The sequence below is a fragment of the Oxyura jamaicensis genome, chromosome 4 (assembly GCF_011077185.1).
Source record: "Oxyura jamaicensis isolate SHBP4307 breed ruddy duck chromosome 4, BPBGC_Ojam_1.0, whole genome shotgun sequence".
NCBI classification, from domain to species: domain Eukaryota; kingdom Metazoa; phylum Chordata; class Aves; order Anseriformes; family Anatidae; genus Oxyura; species Oxyura jamaicensis.
The window spans coordinates 21,266,420-21,287,430 of NC_048896.1; the positions used below are offsets into that span (position 1 = coordinate 21,266,420).

Sequence of the window (21,011 nt, forward strand, 5' to 3'; positions counted from 1 at the left end):
TATGTGAAGAACCCCCTCCTGACGTCCAGCCTAAATTTCCCCTGCCTCAGCTTAACCCCGTTCCCGCGGGTCCTGTCACTAGTGTTAATGGAGAAAAGGTCTCCTGCCTCTTGACAACCCCTTACGAGGAAGTTGTAGACTGCGATGAGGTCTCCCCTCAGCCTCCTCTTCTCCAGGCTGAACAGGCCCAGTGACCTCAGCCGTTCCTCGTACGTCTCCCCTCCCCTCGTACGTCTTCCCCTCCAGGCCTTTCACCATCTTCGTAGCCCTCCTCTGGACACTCTCCAACAGTTTCATGTCCTTTAGTAGTTAGCAAAAGCTCTCCCGAAGGTAGTTAAGCAAAGCTCTCCCACATGTTTGGGTTGTCTTCCAGCTTGTCATCACTGAAATGCTAAAGATAAGCTTATTACACTTCCACTTTTTCTAGAAAAAGATATGGGAGATTGGGGTGCCAAGAGCAGTAGGTAATTGGTTGACAAAGCCATTGTAGTGCTTATGTTTTTACCGTGGTTCTGTTGTCAGAGCTCAGGTGCCCAAAGGACTGGTGAGAGCAAAGGCAGGCTCCAGTGCTGATCTCTGAAGTTTTAAGGAAAAATGCAAAGACCTTGCCAGTACAGGGAGAAAACTCTGGATTCATCATACTAATAGGAAACAGAAGCCAAGGACAGGTTAGGGATAAAGTGCTACAGTTAGATAATATTTGAAAACTCAATAGGGCACTCTTCAAAAGTCAGGTTGTCTCATGTAGTAGGTGTCTGTGGAAACACTTCAGAGATGGGAAAGCTCAAAGTAAAGGTCGAATGTTTAACCCCTCGCTTTAAAAGGTTCTACATGCACCTTACAAAAGCAGACTGAAAATGCCCTCTGGTACTTCTCAGATTTTAGTTGTTTTTAATCTGCGTTTGTGCATAGTTGTGCATTTTTTTATATGAGATACTGTTCTGTTTCAGCAACAGACAATTCTTACTGTATTTGGGTGTTGCAGAGCACTGTTAGCTCCCAGACCTTATAGATAGGAAACAGGAGTGATTTGGCATATTCAGGCAGTGTAAGCACAGGCTTAGCTTTAAGCAACCCAGCTTGAATGCCGAGATCACGCACTACAGATTCTTTTCCAGCCCTCACGTCTTACCTTCTTGTCCACATAATGAAAGATAGCATAGTGCTAACAAATCCACTGTTCTTTCTTCACAAGTTCCTGGCAAGACTTCCACAGCAGTCTTTCAAAAATTGAAGAGAAACTGTAAAAAAGGTGGGATTTGGTCCTAAGGACTGGCCCTGAAAGGCCCCCGAAGGATAAAATCCATTTCCACACCTTCCTTTGTTAGACTCTTCATAGAGTGTAAGGCAACTTAGGCCACGTAGAGCTGCCATGTAGTGCTCCTGGGTCATGGGTCCTCCTTTTGAGATGGCCAACTCCTCAGGGTGAACGTTTTGTGAAAGTCAAGTATGTTATCTTTGTGGCATTAGCCCTTCAAGCAAGGTTGATGGCACCATCTGATCCATCTTGTGCGTATATTCTTTGGAAATAGCAGTCTGATACAAGGGGGTCTTCTTTTCTGGGGCTGGTGATTGCCAGCATGAGTCATAAATAGCTGAGCTAGAAGCCTGAGTCCAGGTTATCCTGGCCCTGTGAAGGTATCAGTTCTAAACTGAGATCACAGCCAAGCTTTTGCTGAACATGGTAGAGAAAACACCATCCTCTCCTTGCCCTTTGTCCTGGTTTGTTGCTTCAGCTTTTCCATTTCAGGTATGTGTCCCCAGCTCAGGCAAGAGTGCTGCTTTCATTTAGCAGGCGAGGATGAAATATGTGCAGTGAACAACACTGTGATAACAAAGGAGGCATTTACTTTCCTGTACATCTCCATTGCATCCTCAGCCTTGCAAAGCTGTCAGTTGGAGTCGGTCCCTTTTGCAATTTCTTCCTTTTTCTTCCCCCGCAGAAGATTTTCTTTTCTGCTCTATATCACAAAGCAGCTTATTTTACACTGGTGCCCTCATAGCCTGGAATGGGTCAATTGGCCATTTTTTCTTCTTCCCTCTCTCCTGTATGCCATCCTGCCTTCATTCTGAGTATGAAGGTGAAGTTGAGGTGAGGGTGGTCCAGCACTCTTCCTCTAGCACCACAAGAGCATGTTCATCCCTAAACAAGCAAGCACTGTGGTTGATTTAAGGCATGCCCTGAACTCTTTGGAGTTTGTCTGCTGTCAGCGATGTGGGAAGCAAGTGGACCAGAGCTGATGTGAGCACGTCAAAGAGACGGCTCCATTTTTGCGGTGAAAACTCAATTTGAAGTTCTGTGTTTAATGGCATGGGACTCCGCAGACCCTGAATTGCATACTGTTATTCCAGATGTGCATTGTCTCTGTAGGAGACAATTTCACAGCGATTAACCATTTTAAGTTTGTTGAGTGCTATTTATAGCAGAAAGCACGACAGCAGACTCTTCAAAGCCCCAGTGGACAGAAAAGCCTATTGATCATTCAGTTGATTTTTATTACTTGGTATTGAGCGGCAGGGCTGCCTGCTCTTGTATAAGCCATGTTTTCTTTTCTTTTCTTTTCATTGTACTGGACTCATGAAAGAGCCTAGCCTGCCGTGATATGGGGCATTGTTTGAGTGGCATATCCCCTGCTGCAGTGCACTGCATTGCTGTTGCTCTCCAAAATTCCCATCACATCCAAAGGACAGAGCACTGACATGGGAAGTTCTGGGGGTGTTCCTTGTGCCATGGGGATACATCAGTCCCTCCCATGCTGATCCATCACAAAAGGTGATTTTGCCTTTATTCTGTGAAGTCACTGGGGCTTCATCCCCGCCCCCCCCCCCCCCCCCGCTTATGTTGCCAAGTGGTGGAATGGGTACTCCAGATTCCGTGGGGTGACATCAGATGGAAAAAAAAAGGGAGAAACTGTGGCATAGAATAATAAAATGCAACGTCAGGGATGCTTTTCACAGCATTGGTGCCTTGAGGCTGTTAATACAGTGCTGGAAGGCAGAGTGCTGTGTGAAGATGATGGTTGGGAACTGTGTGGTGAATGGGCAGCTATGCTGCTGCTGCTCTGTGTCGTGCCCGTGTGTCGTGGCAGGCAGAGATCAGACCACTGTTGGGCCAGAACCAGCTACTTTGCTAAGCTGTCTGCCTGCTGTAAACAGCCCATCCTTGGGACAGGCTCTGTGAATGCTGTCAGGATTGACTGAATGGGATCACATGGAAATCGAGGGCCCACCTCTACTGCTATAGGGAGGCAATGAAGTCAGAGTGCTGCAGACGTCGTGGTAAAGAACATCCTGAATGCACAGCCTCTTGTGTAAAGCGTATTTTTGCAAGCTCCTTCTGTCAGATTTTTTTTTTAAAGAATTGAGAGGAGTGAAAGAAAAGTGTATTTGAGATGCAAGGACACAAAGCCATGTTAAGTTTCATTTATGGAGATGAATTGGAAACAGGTGTTTCACATAGCTGAGGGGTACCATTCTGAGAGAGCCCTTGAGAGTCAAGAGAAAGAAATTACAAAGAGCAACAGTATATTCAGAAAGATAACTATAATCAAATCCTTTCCATGTCTATTAAGGGGAAAAGACAACAACCACAAATGCAATGGAGAGATTAAAATTGACTTTGTAAAAAGCCATTTTTTATTTTTTGCTTCTGTGAAATAATTTCAGAACCGAAGGCAGGAATAATTGAAGCATTTACAGAATATATCAATAATACCTCATTATCCAGCTTTGCTTCAATCCACTGATTTCAATTTTCTTTTGAACAAGCAGCGTTTATCAGAGGACTTAGCATATGAATGGGGAGGGGGAGAAATGTAAACTACATGCTGCAGATTTACATGTCTTAGGAAGCCAAATAGCCCTCAAAACTAATTGTTTCTGAAATGCTTTATAAACCTTATCTTATGTGTTGACCCTAGTCAGAGCAATTAATTTCATAATGAATTCTTCCTGCGCACACCCTATCTTATTATCCTTAGTCTAAATTAATAACATCATGGTAATAATTAGCAGATATGAAATTCTCCTCACTACTTTTCAGGGCATGTGAGCTTGATATAAAAGAACAACAAGGATGACAATTAGAGGAAAACATGTCAGCTGTACGGATTGTTTTACACCTTCACACTAGCATCTGCAGAATAGGCTTTATTTAAATGGAAATATCTTTGATATTCTCCCTTTCTTTCTCCTCCTATTTTCTTTCAACAGTTTTCCTTCCTTCAAGGGAGAAATACCTGTGTTTAGATTAGTAAGACAGCCATGAAACTATATCCTCAGCCCTTTTATCATCTTTGCCTTTACTGAATGAATCGCTACATATCAATCAATTACTGAAATGAAAACTCCCCTCTGATGTTTGAAGGTAGGTCTTTCTATAGGCATGGCAGGAAGGCGATAGACCCTGTCAGTCCAGAGCCTTACCTTTTGGCCCAACTCTGTTACAGCTGTAGGATTTAATCTCTCCTTTATTCAAAGTCACTTTTCTAGCCTGTACAGTCCCAGGAAGACATGATGCACCTGCATAAGCAAATTATTGCCTGAAGCCAACAGCTTGAATAGTCGCAAACAGGACAAGGTGCACGAAGAATTGCTTCAGAATGCTTTATTTGTGCACCTGACTGATGATGTTTGATCTACAGCTGTATGGTAATAGGAAAAAAAAAATCTGATTCTTGTTGTTTGTTTGTTTTTAAAGTGTAGTGATCACGACCATGGAACGCTAAGCACAAAAGGAGAGTCTTCTCTGAAGCAGAAGGCAGAGGTCACTTTGGTTCTTGAATGCCAGTAGAAGAGTTCAACCTTAGCTTCTCCCTGGGGTAACTGAAGTTAGAAGAACACATTCCCTTGATGCCATTTCAAAAAGATGGCTAATGCTTCCCCTGTAAAGAGATATTTTGATGTTTTGCAAAGAAAGCAGTGGCAGAATCACATTGACAGTTGAGATGCAGGTGACTGTCATAGAAGTGGTCCTTTGCATTATTTTTTGCCCCCAAATCATTTGTGAACAGCTTTTAAACTGCTTTTTGTAGCAAGTATCTTGAAGTGCTGCCTGTATCATAAAATCTGCTTTCAGTGTGCAGGTTAAAATGTTACACACAAGATGTGGTCTTGCTGTAGTACTGCTAATAAACAAACATTAGCTGTCTAATGTGAATCCTAGATCTTTCAACCAAGGTCATGGTCTCGTTGTGCTTGGTGCTGCACACATGGGTAGTAGGAAAGATTCAGAACGTCTCTGCAGAGCAGGTGACAAGGATAAGTCTGAGAGGCAACCATGATTTGCCCACTACATCTTTGCTACACAGTGAGGGCCCACCAGCATCACAAACACGGCATGGGCCATGACTTCCACAAACCTTGTTCCATAATGTTCTCAAATCACCTTTGGCTTTGGTTTGGGACATGCAGTTGATGTGAGCAGGTTAAGCTATCGCGAATGAGTTCCTTCTGGTGACTACTGGTTATGTGTGGTGCCCAAAAGCCCTTCATTTCCAGTTTATTCTTCTGTCAGGGGAGATTGGGACTTTATCCAAGGTACTTTTTGGGTTATTCAAATACAGGGACTGATCTTCAGCCTCACTTTAACTCTGTTACGGGCAGTAATTCCAGCTGTGGCTCTGCTGATGACTTCTCTGCATCAATGATGATTTAACCAGCTTGAAGTTCAGGTGCTCTTGGGACCGCTGTTAGGAGGTTCAGGTCCTGTTTAAGCACTTAATATTTAGGAAAAATTTAGATAATAGGGGTCACTAGTGGTCACTTTTTAGTGACCTAAAAAAAGTGGGGTCTGCCAAGCTGTGTTGTCTTGAGAAAATAAGCTGTTTGTAATCTCGACAGCCCAGACTTCTTGGTGGTTTAACAGTCTGCAGTGCAGCCTGTGCATGTCTTTGCTCTCTGATCCAGCGAGGCAAGTAAAATAATACAGTAATAAATATAAAAATAAATAAAAGTAATACAGTAGAAACTGCGGGCAGACTTCTTCCTTAATCACATACAGGAATGTCATTTGGGATGACCTCAGGCTGGAGGGCATGCGAAGTGACTTCCAGCCTGTCAAATCCGCCAGGCACCCGAAACATCCCTGCAGATCTGCGCTCAAGCAGCGGGCCTGAGGTGTGGAGGTAGCCCAGAACATGTATTTCAGTGTCTGTGCCGCTAGAGTGCACCTCTTACATAGCCAATGCTGAGCAAATTCACTCCTGATGCCTTTTATCAAGCACAGGGTTTCTCACTGAGATTAGGACCAGCTCTGTTACTTGGTTCTGTGCCAATTCGTATTCAGTTTTTGAGCTGAACTACTACCAAAGAGAAGTCCTGTTAAAGACCAGTTGTTTCTAGATTGAAATCAGAGGATGTTGTTGTACTCTGAAACCCTAGTTTAGTATTGGTCACAGTGGAACTTGACAAATGCTTAATGTTTGGCATATGCGTAGTAGTACAAGCTTTAATTACCTTGCTGAATCAGGATTTGCTTTAATAGAAAATTGGTGGGAAGTGGCAGGTAATTTGCCAGATCAGGTAAGACATGGTCAGACTTTGAGATTGCATTGAACGGTCAGTGATGTCGATCTTTTAATATAGAAAGCTGAGGTGGTGTATCATGTATCTGTTCAGTGAGCTGAGAAAAAACTCCAAAATGAGATTAAATTGTGACCTTTCTACAAGGGAAGAGGAAAAAAAAAAAAAAAATGCTTAAATTCTGTTATCTTAATAAAGAGACAGTTGCTTCTAAACATAGGTTTTTTTGTTTGTTTGTTTGTTTGTTTTTTGGTGTTTCCAAATGCTGAATTGTTGTTTCATGTAATTTTTTCTTCTGCTTAAAAACAAAACAAACAAACAAAAAACACAACAACAAACAACATTTAGACACTTTCCCTTCTACAAGCAGCTTCACCAGGAATATTTTTCCTATGCAAAACTAATTTTTCAGCGAAACCCTTTCTTTTGGACAACAGAGTACTATTAAACATGTGCTGCATGCCGTGGCTTAAATGTGAATAAATTCTTCTTCTGGAAAAAAATCAAAAGAAATATTTTTCCTATGTAAAAAAAAAAAAAAAAAAAAAAAAAAAAAGATTAAAAAGAAAAATACATAACCTAGCCTCCTCTGTCCTGAATCACAATATAGAGGAAGTTATAGTAGAGTCTCCTTCCTACCTTGTGCACCTAGCCCCCTTGTGTCACTTCTGATATCCTCTTTGTGTATCGCTAGACTCATGATGAATTCCAGAGGGTCAGACCTGGACAGAAAAGTCGGTTTAATACGCAAGCAAGTCCTTCACACACAACTGAGACCAAATCTCACACACAAAACTGGGCAGGAAAAGAAAGGGGAAAAATTGTAATGTTACCTGTGTTTCTCAGCTGCAGGAATGAACGTCTGGTCAAACCCTAGAAGCTAAATCTGAACTGAAGCTGGTGGATAAGAAACATTATGCAGTTCATCTACAGTGAGTCATGAAATTTCAATGCTTTTCACTTAGGCCTGTCAGGAACAAACACAGAAATAAGATTTTTCATTGATATTTCAGATTTTGATTTTAATAAAATGGTCCATGGCTTTCACAGAAACTATAAACCCCGTGTCATTTAATGAGCTCTAAAATACTGTGGCTTAAGAATTTTCTACGGGCTACCAAAAATTATGAAAGGACTAGTGAAGATTATTCTGGATATTTTTTCAGCTGCTTTTGCTGGGACCCATTAGGTTTGTGTCAGTATTGGCCACACCTGTCAATTAATTTTGCTATGAGTTAATTCACAAAAGCATCTGATGTCCTCATTTGCATCATTGTTTACGGAGTAGAGATTTCTTGACATCAAAATTCTTCAGGAAAACAAAAGCAAAACCAGAAAAATCAGGCTTCATTAAGACCTCATTTTGAAAAAATAAAAATCTGCAAAAGTATGAGAACTGATTCAGTCCTAAAACTGTGAAGATGAAAAACTGTTTTGGAAAACAAGAACACACATTTATATTCTCAGTCCCTCCTGCCACAGTGTGAGTCTACCTTCAAATCATCTCTTGGAAGTTCAGGCTGTTTTTCCGTGGGCAAAAACAGCTGCAAAATTGAAAAAAAATATTTTCTTGTACTTTTCTCCACTAACATGAAGTATTGTAGAAGCCCCAAATTATTTTGCAGAAAATGGTTTCTCAGTATTTATATTTTTTGATTCTAATGTGCATCTAATTATGATGTAGTACCAAAGATGAGATAAAGAGTCCTCAGTATGATAAAACACAAGGGATGAAAGATGAATTGGGAAAAAATGAAGCTGAGCAGGAGCAAATTTGGCTGTATGTACCTATGAGATGAGGGTAACCTGATCTGCTCACCCTCTTGAGGGTGTGAGGAGCTAGCTTATCATCAGCAAGATGCCAAACTAATTTGATTAAATTGGTAGTGATGTTCCAAACCAAAGAGCCTATTTCATATGAAATCTCTGATGAGTTCATTGGAAGTGCAGCCAAACCACAGGCTAGCCAGGAGCTAAGTCTTGACTTTTCTGCTTTTGTCACCTTAATCTAGTTGAAGCTGGAGGCTGAGGGGAATGGATTCAGTTACCCACTTCCCTTTTTGCCACCTTCTTTGCCATCTGAGAGCGCGTCTCCGAAAGCATTTGGCCAGCAGCCTGCCAGGCAGGTGACAGGAAAGGCAGCTGGCCCAAAGTTCCTTTGTAACCCCAATCGCAACTCCTAAAAATGTCCTTTACAAGATATGCTATAGAGCCATGGTTTTAAAAACAATTATTGTCTGTGATAACTAAACACGGGTTGAATTTGGCTTACTATTTCACTATGAGCAGAGTGAGGCCTAGCTGAGCACCTTGCTACCTAGCCTGATATATCATCAGGGTTCCAAGAATTAGTGGAATAATTATTCAATTATGAATATTTGAATTATTCAGAAAGCCAGAAACTCTTCTGAAGTATTTCCTATGCAGAGAGTGCTGCCGGAGCTGCTTGGATAATTACATCGTGTTTGCATCTCGGCACTTTTTCGAAAACCTCAAGAACTGCCAGGTGGGTAAAGGCAGGGTGGAGAAAGGAAAACCCTGAGGTCTTTGAACAGAGTGGGCATCTGCCAATTGAAACAGCACCAGTGAAAGCCAAATCTGCTTCTTTATGACATAGTAGATTTCCTTATGTCTCCTGAAATGTTTTGCTCTCACTAAGTGAAAGCACTTGTGATTGTGGTATTAGTGGTACCTCAGACGCATTACTGCTGGCTTTAGTTTGTGTACCTAATTAAAGCTGAAATGGCTCATGGCTCACTGCAGCTTTCCATGGCTGAGGCCTCTTGACACTGTGTATGCGACTGCTAAGTGACGCAGAAACACAACTAAGGGAGAAGCAGAGAGGAGCAAATGGCTAAGGAAAGGTCACAGCTATACCGCTTGGCTGCTTCCTAGGAATAGAAAGAGAAATTCTGCTCCTCTTGAACTCGTCCTTTTCTGTTCTTTGTTAGTAAGATTAGCTTATAGATTGTGACATTGAGGGCTTATATTTCCTTTTATCAATTTGGAGGGCTACAAATGCATGTAAAGCAATAAAGTAGGAATATGAATGTAGACAATATCTTTTAAAACTGACGGCAATTGGCTGTTGTGCCAACAGTGTCATTTTTTTCTTGTGCTTTATACTGCTGACGCTGTCAGATCAGGGCAAGGCACTTAAACATATTCTGTGTTTTAGGAAGATGTGTTGGCATATTGTCTTTTCAGAGCGAATTTGCCAAGCCCAACCAGAAATGCCACTAATAAATAAATATTAATATCATGAGCCCAGGCATGTAGCAAGAGCTCAGCTGACATACCAGCCTCTGAAAGCCAGCAGGCAGGAAAAAGTGTACAGTCTGATCAGGGGTGTGGAACAGATGCTGTAGGAGCAGCAACCTAGCAGATGAGCAGGTTCAAAGCTAGCATAAGGAAATGCTTTCTTGTACAGTATGCAGTTCGTCTGTGGAACTCGTCACCATAGGGCGGTGTGGATGCTAGGAACTTGCAAGGCTTCAAAAAAGTGACTGAATAAACTCAAGCTAAACAGAAAGCCACTCCAGAGTGCTAGTGCCCATCAACACATCTCCTTCAAAGGGCCTTATGTCTTGGGTTGCTGAAGCACGTAGCTGGGAAATACTGCTCTGAGTTTGCTTTGGTCTTACCCTCTTAGAGAGATACCTGCTACTGGCCACTCTCCAGAGCAATCCTCGGGCACAGTGTTTGCATCAGAGAGAGCAAGGAACTTCACAGATGCTTGCTGTGTAGTTAGATCCTTGAACCAAAACTAAACAAACACTCATGCCTCATAGAATCATTTTACAAGCAGTCAGTCGGGAATTCTTCATGTAAACTGCAGGATTACTGAATGGCAGGGCCAGGTTTCTCTTTTTTTTTTTTTTTTTCAGTGTAACATACAATTCCCTTTAGGGTCAAATCCACATGCCAATTAAATGCTTCCTGTAGGATTTCTGGACTTAATTTCAAAAAGAGTGCAGTGACACAGGAGTTTTCCAATTTGGGGAAAACTCCACTCAAAATATCCTTCCTGCCCTGAAGAGCTTATAGTTCTTAACTCTTTATAGCCCTCCAGGTCTGGGGCTTTCATGCACGTTGGCATACTTGCTTTGAATTAATGTCATACAAGCAGACACTGTGACAAAAGAGTTATAGGAAGCCCCTCCTGAATAAGTACATCAAGAAAAAGCTGTTCTAAGTCTCTCCAGTTAAGACCAGAAACATGATAAAATGGGGTTTTGAAAGGCAAAGGGGAGAGCATAAAAGAAAGTGGAGAGAGAGTAACGGGAATGAAAATTTCAGATGATCAGAGGTGTGCTTAAAAAATAAAATTGGGACCAGCACATTAAAAACCATTCCAAGAGGAAAAGACCAGTGGCCTTGCTGAGAGACTGACGGTTTGGCAGGGCAGAGGTGGAGCTTTGTCACACTACACCACCCTGACTTGACCTAGGCTGACTGACAGTGTGACTTTCCAATTTCCAAACCATTAACAGTTTCATCTGGCTCATACTGCCTTTATTTTCTCCTGAATATTCATTTCTTCCCATTTAGCACAATGCCATATATCCTGCAAGGGCATTCTGAAAAAATGTCTGCTGTGTGCAGTTTCAGATGAAAACATGAAGCAAGCCAGGCTCTTATTGCCCATCCCCCCCCCCCTTCCTTTTTTTTTTTTAAGGCAATGAACTGATTTTGGCAAACACATCCTTTGCAGGACATGAAATAGTTTTGGCATGTAGAGTGTGATGAGTCTTCAATATGCTAGAGAATGCGTACTATGCAAGCCAAAAGCAACTTGCAAGTCTTGTGCTTAGATGTTTACATTTTTGGTCAAGATAGTCTATACGTTATGCTGTTATGCTAGAGATTGTGAGCCAGAAGAGGGCTGCATTGTGCTGAAATGTCCTTGGTATGTTTTGGTTCCTAGGTGTTTTTCAAACTTTAATAAGACCTGTGTAGAAGTAACACTGATCCCAAAGGATAAGTCTGCTCTGTAGAGTGAAATCTTTCAAACGCAATCTTTTTGTTAACAGGCATTAAGGTCTCATGAAAATGTGGCTCCTGGTATCAGCTGATACCCATGTTTTTGCATCTGGGTTTGAGAACGTAAACAAGGGCAGCAAAGCATTGCAATGTATTCATGTTTTTAAATGTTTCTAGTGCTGTCATGAAACATAAAACATCAGATTTCAGGTAAACAGCTGGCCTCTGCCATGATCATCCTGAAATTAAATCCTCATATTTAAATTGATGTGCACTGTAAAAAAAAAAAAAAAAAACTAAAGAAACAAACAAAACAGAACCGCCAAACAGCAGAGCCTTAAAATGAAAACCAGGGAACAGCTGTGATTCTTGGGCTGAGATTTTCCGTCAGTTGACTTTGGTGGAACCCTTCCGTGAATCATGTCAACAAAATTAACGCTGACTTCAGTGGAGCAGACCTCTCGGTTACTGCTGAACAGTTGTAGCTCTTGCTGCACACTTGAGTACACATTACCAGTTGCATTTGACCTGAGCAATGGCATACAACTTGGGGTCCTCCGGCAGGAGCTGTTGGTGCATGTAGCTGTCAGAGTCTTCATCTCATAGCCTGACAGCCTAACTTAATTCTTAGAAAGCTAAAGGAGAAGACAGTCCCCAGCCTGGGACTCAAGTTGCATGACCACTATTATCAGCAGGGCTTGATTAAGCACATGTCCTAGCACATAACTTTGGGGATCCTGTCACTTCACAGTTCTGAAGGTGCAGTGACAGCATTTGTTGGGGTTCCTGTACCAGGGCATTTAATGGGACACTCAGAACTGACTGCTATAGGCTTGTGCTCCCTCTGCCATAGGAATCATAACATGTACATCTATTACAATGATACCCAGAAAGAAGTGGGGAAATGAAGAAAGACCCCTGTTTTGGTGATGTTGACTGTATGGCATCATGTTCTGCAGGCAATGGGTAAGCATAATGGACAGGTAGGAGCAAGGAACCCTTTGTAATGGTTGTAACACACTGGTTACCTCACACTCCCTGAGGACTGTGTCTCACATAATGGAAAAGACTTGGAAAGAGGATTTGAAGCCTCACAGTGAAGTGGCTTCGCTGAATGAAGATACTCAAGTGGTGTGCCATCTTACACATACAGGGCAGCCTAGGCCTTGACTGGTCATAAGATGCTGAGCCTGTTCTTGCATGCAGTTGCAGTTAAGCCACAAGGGAAACTATCTGTGTCTTGCTACCAGGATCTCTGTTTCACTCTGTTTTGGGTGAAATGCCCAGTTTGTGTTTTGTTTCCTGATCTAGCACCTTACTCTCTAAATCCACCTCTGACTAGTACCACACAACCTCCAGGAGACACGCAGGCCTTCAGTGCTGCTGCTAGCACCAAGGGCCTTTTTCCCTGCAGTTAAACTCCATCCTCCTTGACTCGGGAAGCTGTTAGTGGGCTGAGCCCTGGGCCTACTGGCCCAGCTGAGAAATAGTTCATTTATCCTTGGGTGTGGGACCACTCAGTAGCTGGCACAATTGCCTTACTACCAAGCTGGTATCTACTCTGTATGGCAGGAGCTTTGACTCTGAAGGGTAGGTGTGCCATACAGCAGTCTCTAGGTACCGTGTTCCTGGTCTGGAGAGCATTTGCCTGCTGAGCGTGTGGCCAAACTTCTGAAACAACTGTATGGTGCATCTGTTTTGTCTGGCTGAATGCTTCACAGTGTGAACAGCCTTGTTCAGAACTGATCTGGCCCTTGTTCTGATTCAATGTACAGCCACAGGTTGGGGAGGCTTTGGCAAACGTGCCTCCTAGTCTTTGCTGTAGATGGGAAGGGAAGCCTTGAAGAAGATGATTAATTTAAATCCATCTGTAACATAAGTGCCTTCTCTGCAAAGAGCATTGAAATCCCATGAAAAGAGCTAGGTATTAGTATTAATAAATAAGACTCAAAGCCTTCAGATCTTCCTTGTTTCCAGTTGCTTGCGCAGTAATATGATCATCTGATGGAAAACTCACCTGTGGTTTTCCCTGCATGAAGCTTATATTAAGTTCTTCTAGGTGGATTCATAAAACATTCCTCATAATCCCCACTTACTTCAAGCCATTTTGCTGCTCTCAATAGCACAGTAGCTCATAACATTTCCTTTCGTTCAAAAAACATTTGCATTTTATTTGTGCCTCAAAGGAAGAAGAATTCAAGATGATTACAATCCAGAGAGACGGTGCATAATGAAAAATTAATTGCACCAATCGTTTTACTGTAGTGGTCTTAACAACTCATTTTCAACCGGTCATTCCCCCACCTGCTCACCCAGGCCCAAGCAGCTGAAGCAAGCACATCTCCGACACTGACTGAATACCAATGCAGCTGAGGTCACCTAAATGTCAAAGGAGTGGGAAGATAGCACCCAGAAGAACCTGTCAGCATTCTGGACCAGCAGCGATCACTATGTGAGAGGAACCCAATGAATAACTGGAGCACAGATCTTAGTGAATGCACATTTTCACGCATGCATGCATGCAAAAGCAAAGTTGCAGCAGGAAGGAAGGCTGTGTCTCAGGCAGCACAGCAGGCAAAGCTCGTTCTGGCTCCTTTCATCAGTGCCTTCACTTGACAAGTGTTGATGGTGGTCGTAAATCAAGATTTGCATGCTCGCTCCAGTGCTAGTCATTTGTTCTACCAGGTAAAATGCTCTTGCAGAACGCATGCTTATCAAGGCTTGCTTTCTGCTTTTGGCAATCAAGGCTACTAAAATATGTGAGGAAAAGTAACCAGTAGAAACAAATACTTTACAGTGCAAGATAAAATGGGGGGAATGGTACCTACTGCCTGTCTTCTTCAATAACCCTAGAAGAGAGTCATTTTCATCCCATGCCCTCACTGAAAATATTCTTTGGCTGCAGTTCAATGTAAGTGGTATATAAGAGCACTTCATGTGCAGGGAAAATTAGCATTCCATGTTGACCCATGGAAAAGTACCTGAGCTGGTGAAGGAGAGTAATTACTAGATCCTGGCTGACACGGCTTGAATTTTCCCTTACGATTTGATCGGAACTGTCAGATTTAGGGGATGTCTGATTTCCAAGCGTATTTTAGAGAGTTTCATTGTCATCCACCTCCTTGCCTGATGAAACACTTGTGTTTATATTTCAGCACAATTTCAGTGTTTTTGGATGAGGGCTGTCCCATATATCTCTGGTCAGGTTTTCTTTTTCTGCCTGGGTGCATGCACATAGTCTAAAGTAAGCAAACAGGTAATTTTGAAGGAGGATATTTTATCTATAGGAGGCCCTACATAACATGTAGGAACTTTTTGACAAAGTGGAATACAGCGTTCTTGAAAATATGCTGTGGCTCCCTCTGTAGCTGAAGAATTTAAATTGATCTTTTTAAAATGGATTGTAATCATTACTTTTAATTTTCTTCTAGAAAATGCTTGCTACAGTTCAATAATGGAGGGAGGAAACAGCTGGTCTGCACATTTGTGAGTGAACAGCATTTAATAAGGTAATATGTTAATTTTCTAAGTGTCAAGAATTACCAATTCATGCCAAGCCAAATTAATGCATATTTTCACACAGCACGGTGAAGAGCTCCCTAAGTGAGTGCTGTTGCATTTTGGGTGCTTGTAAAGCAGCTAATTCTACTTTAAGAATTAGAGGAGAGCCTCTTTTTTGTGGGGATGCAGCCTTTTATAACAGAAGTGACAGGTCACATCTAAGCTGCACCTTAGTAGTCCCCTCAAAACCAAATCCAACAGAGCACTGCCAGCTGTAAACAATGTGGTTATATTTGGTGCACAAGCCCCAGGCTCCCATCCCTCTCCTAGTACAAAGAACCCCATAGCATTTCAGTAATATGAATAAAAACTAATTTTCCTTTGTCTGCCAAGACAGCAGTATGATATTGTTTGTAGTGTAGATAAAAATCAGTTCTCAAACTCTATTAAACTTCAGGCTAGGCTTTTTTGCTCCTTCCCAAAAGCAGATAGTAAATATTGACTAAAGTAGGTCTATCAATATTTATCTTGAGGGGAAACTAAATCTTCCTGTTTGCAGAACTATAAAACCATTTTATTAGGGGGAGAGATTACTCAAATGGTAAGTTTCCCAATAATAATCTCAGTGCCTTTCAGCAAGCAGAGTACATTAAAGGAATGATCAGCTAGGGAACATCTAGAACTGTTGATTTTCCCCAAATGGAGAAACTTGCTGAGGTGCAAAGTTAGAATTCCATGAAAGTCTGGAGTGCTCTGCCTCTTATGTAGGTGCCTACGTCTGGGTTTCTACCTGTGAAAGTGCTGTTTGAATTCAGCACCATAAATTGAATATCATAAAACAAAATAAGGTTATTTTGATGTCTGGGATCCTTAGAGAGCAGTTCCCTCCCCCCAAAAAATTAAATTCCCAATTCTGTATGTCTCCAGGACCTCAGAGGAATCTTCATCAAGGTTTACCTTGGAAGTTAAATATATATATATTTATATCCCTTCTTCTATAATCATCCCTTCTTGGATCTTTTCCTCCTCTGTGTCCTGTTCTAGGTAAAGTCACCACTTTTAATTTCAAGCTTTTGAGCACGTCATTTCTCTAATCTGAAAGTAATTTGTTATAACACCTTCACACATGTGGTATGGTGATGACACTGTGGTGTCATCCCTGAGTTCTCGGCAGGGCTGCCCAAGTCAGTGCTAAACCAGGCTTAAGCTGTGCCAGAGGATCAGAGGATAGCAAGCATCTAATAGAGAATGGAAAGTTTTTTTGTTTGTTTGTTTGTTTGTTTGTTTTTGTTTGTTTGTTTTTTTTTTTTTTTTTTTTTTTGGTGAGAGAAGGGTGAGGGTGGTGGTGGGAATATGGTGCAGAAAAAGATCTGGGATATTATTTAATGCCATGCCTGTAGATCGAGGGCTTTAATAAAATAAAAAGAGCAAAGAGTAGACTCTGTGCACTCTGATGATGGATGAATATGCCTGCTTCGGTACTTCTGGGATGGATTAAGCTATTGAAAAAGCATTCAACATTGGCTAAAGAACTGTAATATATGTGAAATTCCACAGTTAATGCATCATTAAATAATTTGCTGGAACTGATTTATAGGTTCAATATACTACACTGTGTCAAACCATGTGGGATAATAAATGGTATCACAAAAATATACTATTGAAACTTTTGTTCTAATCAGTCTTTTGAGTTTTAGTAGAACATAGTTCTGCAGAATGGAATTGTCCTATTGATCCTGATAGAGTAATAGGTAATAGCTTCATGCTATGTATATTTTAAGGCGTTTTTAAGCAACCTGGTTTGTGGTTCAGTGAATCAGGCACTGGACTGTGACTTGTGGGACCCACACCCTGGTCCTTGCCCTGTCATTGAAACTGAGCTGCTGCTCTGAGTTCCTCCAGGCCGAGCGCTGTAATGCTGACTGTGAGATCTGAGATCTTGAGATCCCTTCACAGGGCACCATGCAGCATCCCATCACTTGGCTGCATGTATTGGTTGCAGAGAACCAAGGATGTCAGAATGAGAAATAATATGTGAACCCAGCCTTCACAGGTCCTGGGTGACTTAGTGCTTAGTGCTTACTGCAAGTTCTTTTGGGGGCCAGAACAAAGAGCCGTTATGCTGGCTGGTGCATTTAGATGCTACTATAACACCAATGGATGAGCTAACTGTAATTAATAATTTATTTGATTAATTTAGCCTCTTTAAACTTCTGTACTGCATTGTTTGCAAACAAGACCAATTTTTTTCCATCATACTGAATTATTAAGCAAGTATTTTCTGCAGCTATATTTCAGCCTACATGAAGTAATTGCTAAGACTCATTTGAATCTTGAATCTGTTCATACCGTATCATGCTTTGTCATGCTATAATTAAAATCTGTTGTCTTTCACGTTTTGTAGGAGTCCAGAGTACAATGATGACATGTAACGCGTGTAACTTTACTGTTGGTAATGCTGAAGGCGGTGGTTAGTACAAAACATCAAAAACGATGTCTTGTTACCTTGGTTAAAAGCAGCATTTTGAAAGTGTTGGGAGTACTGAGAAGTATGAGGCCCCTTTTAGCAGTGATTTGGGCATTTTGTGGAAGATGGTATCATGTGATTTGAGAGCAAGTTAACATTTTGAAGTGCCTGAGTGCAAGACTGTTTGCAAGCAGTGATTAACGAGAACCCTTAAGTTTATACGTAGGAGGTGTCATTAATGTAATGACAGCCAAATCAAACACTGAAAGGAAGAGTTTCAGTGACAACTGAGTTTCAGTGACAATGAGAAGGATCTGTATCTTCTGGCTAGATTATTAATACCAATCAAAACCAGAAAGCTCATGGAGGACCAGTGGTTTTTAAATGACTTTTAAAGATGATCATGTTTTGGGATGGAGGAATAACTCTTCCAACAACTAGGTGCTTAAAAAAATCTGTCAAGAGGTCAATAAGTCTTATAATTTCGTGACAAGATTTCCAAAAACATCGGAGGTGCAGCCCTTTGAGAGCTGATGGAACATGTGCTAGTAAAAGATGATATTCCACTGCTGAAGAGGGAGCGGACCCTGAAATGTTAGGTTTGTCAAGATTCAGCATGGCAGTGCTCTTTATGGTGTCTATGCTCAACAGAAGTTGACGCGAATATTAACTTCAGATTCAATGAGTTCAAGAAGTACCAGGCACTCAAGGGAAACCTGGAGCACCCAGGACTACTAGCAAATTTTTGTGAAGGCAGACCAATTTTCTGCTGGTGCAAATCAGGCTAGTCTTGCTGGCCTCTGTTGCAGAAATTGGTAAAGCATAATTAACCTACAGGGACTTACTCTACTTTAGTCCAACTGAGAATCTGACCTCGGGTATTCACTAACTTCCCTAGTTCACAGCAAATGTTTCCTAGATGAAATAGTGACCTAAACACTTCCATCAACACCATTGCTTCATAAATACTGTTTTTACTGTATCACATAGCATGCAAAATATAGGTAGTGCAAGACAAGGGAAACTACCGTCAAGACAGAAAACCAGCTAAAGGAGTCAAGTTTATTTTAAGTCTTGAAAATACACTAACTTTGGGAAAACGGGCACTTGTAAAGGACCTTGGTGAATTATGGTCCATTGTCAGAAATGTTGCAGCTAATTAGCAGCTAAAGCTTCCAGAGAGAAGAAACAGTGACATGATGGAATGGCTGTTCGCAGAGTCTCAGCCCATAGGTGTTTTGATGCTGGCAGTGTTATTGATGGGACTTCTACATTAAGTTAATTTAAAGGGGGAGCCACAGCACAAAGCTTCTAAATAAAATGAATGTTCAGTAGCATGTGCCTGTTTGGTACTTGCTTACTGACCACTGCTTTTTCAATTAGAGTGTTTTCAGGAGATGCCATTCTGGTGGAAAGTGAGATTTTATGGCCCTTCGTCTGCTCTGTGTCACTTACTACTACCGTTAGTGTTCTGTGGGTTATGGTAAGAGTTGGAAGCCTTGATCATTGCCTCCTTAAGCACAGAAGAATGTATGTCTTTGTCCCGAAGTATTACTGGATCATCCATGGCCTTTTCCACACAGAGCACATTATCTTAGCACCTCCAAAAAGCAGGAGGAGTTCCATTGCACATGCACAGTCACCTGCAGGATACCTGCCGTTGGCTCTCAGTGAGTAAAGATTGACCAAATGCTTGCTGTAGCTCTCAGACTGGCCACTCTGTGATTCTGCTTTTCTTCTAACTGCAGTATTTTGATGTAGCTTCCAGGGCACGAAAGAAGAAATACAACTTGAGGTGAATCTTGGTGAGGAAGCAATCCAGCATGTCACGAATTGCCTGCCACTATCTAGAAATCACTTGTGTGAGGTAAAAGCATTTAAGTGGAGAATGAAATATCACCGTCCCGGTTACATAAAGGAATTAATAAAAAGTGATAGTATTGCCACATAGCTTGGTAAATCTTCTGGTCTTCTGAATGTACACTCACATCGTCTCAACAAAGACCTCTTTGTTTGCTTTCAGCTGTTAATTCCCATTTCTTCCTTGAAAGAGTTGCGTGCAGACATGGCAATCTTCCTCCTGTATACACTGATTCAGTATTGACCGTGCTGAGTGTGGTTCAGAGTAACAAAACAAAAGATCATCGGCTTCTTGTATGTGGGCAGAATGAGCAGAATTGCTTGTTTCTCCTGGTATAGTTTACCTCGTCAGAGGTGCTTTTGAAGAAATGTGTATTCTTTCATGTTTTAGGCAATTTTTCTTCATCCAGGTCAGTATGTGCAAAAGGAGGGAGTTATAAATTAATTATTGCTGCTTGTGCATTTTTGAGGCTTGCTTCTGCAAATGTTATTAGAACCTGGATACTGTCTCTGAGATTTCAATGAACAATTGGCACTTTACTGACCCCCCCATCCCTCCTTGCAGCTATTTCAGGAATTAGTTCTTCCTCTTGTGGCCACTGTCAACAGCTTTTGTTTGTTACAGGAGACTGAATCATGCTCTCAGACTTGCTCAGACTCAGATTCTGACCTGGGATTTTTCTCTGCTGTGTTTAGTCTCTTTAGTGGGAGACAAGCTTTTGGAAAACTGCTTCCAAAGCACTCTTCCTACAGTGTGTGAGTTCCCCCTGCGTTTGGTCAAGCATAACAGGTACTATGAACGGAACATATAGTTGATGCCACAAGTTTTGTTTTGAATGCTTTTCCTTGAAAGAGGTCACTATTCCTTTACAGAATGATCTCCTCCTGAAGGTAGTCAAATTTAGCTGCTCATCCACCTCATAAATATTAAATTGTAGCTAATAAGTCTTTTTTAAAAAAAAAATTCTTTTTCGTGGTGGTAATTTGAAATTGTGCTACAAATGCCTGGCCTGTCAAAGCCTGCATAATAATTATAAGTAAATGTGACTCTTCATCTTTATAAGGAAATAATAGCTTAATCTCAGGACTGTCACTTTTCATTGGGAATGATGAAGCCCGACAATAGTGTCAAACAGCTTATCACAGCTGATACTTCAAAGGCTCTCAGGCTTGGTTAATTGGTGCAACAATAAAATAAGGAGACATTCAGCAGCCCAATGAATGATTCCATTTGTATTTCTCCCATTCATAAGAGTCTGAGCTATCTTACTGAAGAATTATTATTTTGTGGGTGAATATAATTCAGCAGTTTATGGGGAGACCTGCTTTTGGAAGATAATCAAAGGCAGATTGACTTTTTTTTGGTTAGTGTGCACATAAACCCAGATTTTCTGAAATGCACTCAAAACTGGAGTGATATTTCCAGAATAATTTGCTTTTTATTAATGACGTTAACAGGCAAATCTGCAAAAATCATCAGCACACAGGAGATGCCATTTTGGGAAGCATGGCTAAATGCAGCGGTGTGAAATAGGGAGGATCAGAGATTATTTTTCTCATGATGGGTTTCTTTGATGATGGGTTTCTTTGAAAATCGAGCCAAGTACATCACAGTTAGAGTTGCTGGAACTTGCTTACTGCCAAACCTGGCGTCAGCCATCAGTAGTGGAGCTGCTCA

The 21,011-nt window shown here is 41.5% G+C and overlaps 1 long non-coding RNA gene across 6 annotated transcripts in view; it reads left to right on the forward strand.

Annotated features, from left to right (window-relative positions):
• The window catches only part of LOC118167041, a 47,024-nt gene that overhangs the window by 17,329 nt on the left and 8,684 nt on the right, over window positions 1-21,011 (forward strand). For 3 of the 6 annotated variants that reach the window (XR_004750896.1, XR_004750893.1, XR_004750895.1), the window contains exons 3-6: window positions 7,369-7,454; window positions 14,937-15,014; window positions 17,419-19,143; window positions 19,235-19,340. This is a non-coding gene — a long non-coding RNA (uncharacterized LOC118167041). Of the gene's footprint in view, window positions 1-7,368; window positions 7,455-14,936; window positions 15,015-17,418; window positions 19,144-19,221; window positions 19,341-21,011 lie in introns of all 6 variants that reach the window. The other 3 variants (XR_004750897.1, XR_004750894.1, XR_004750898.1) reach the window with 3 other exon arrangements.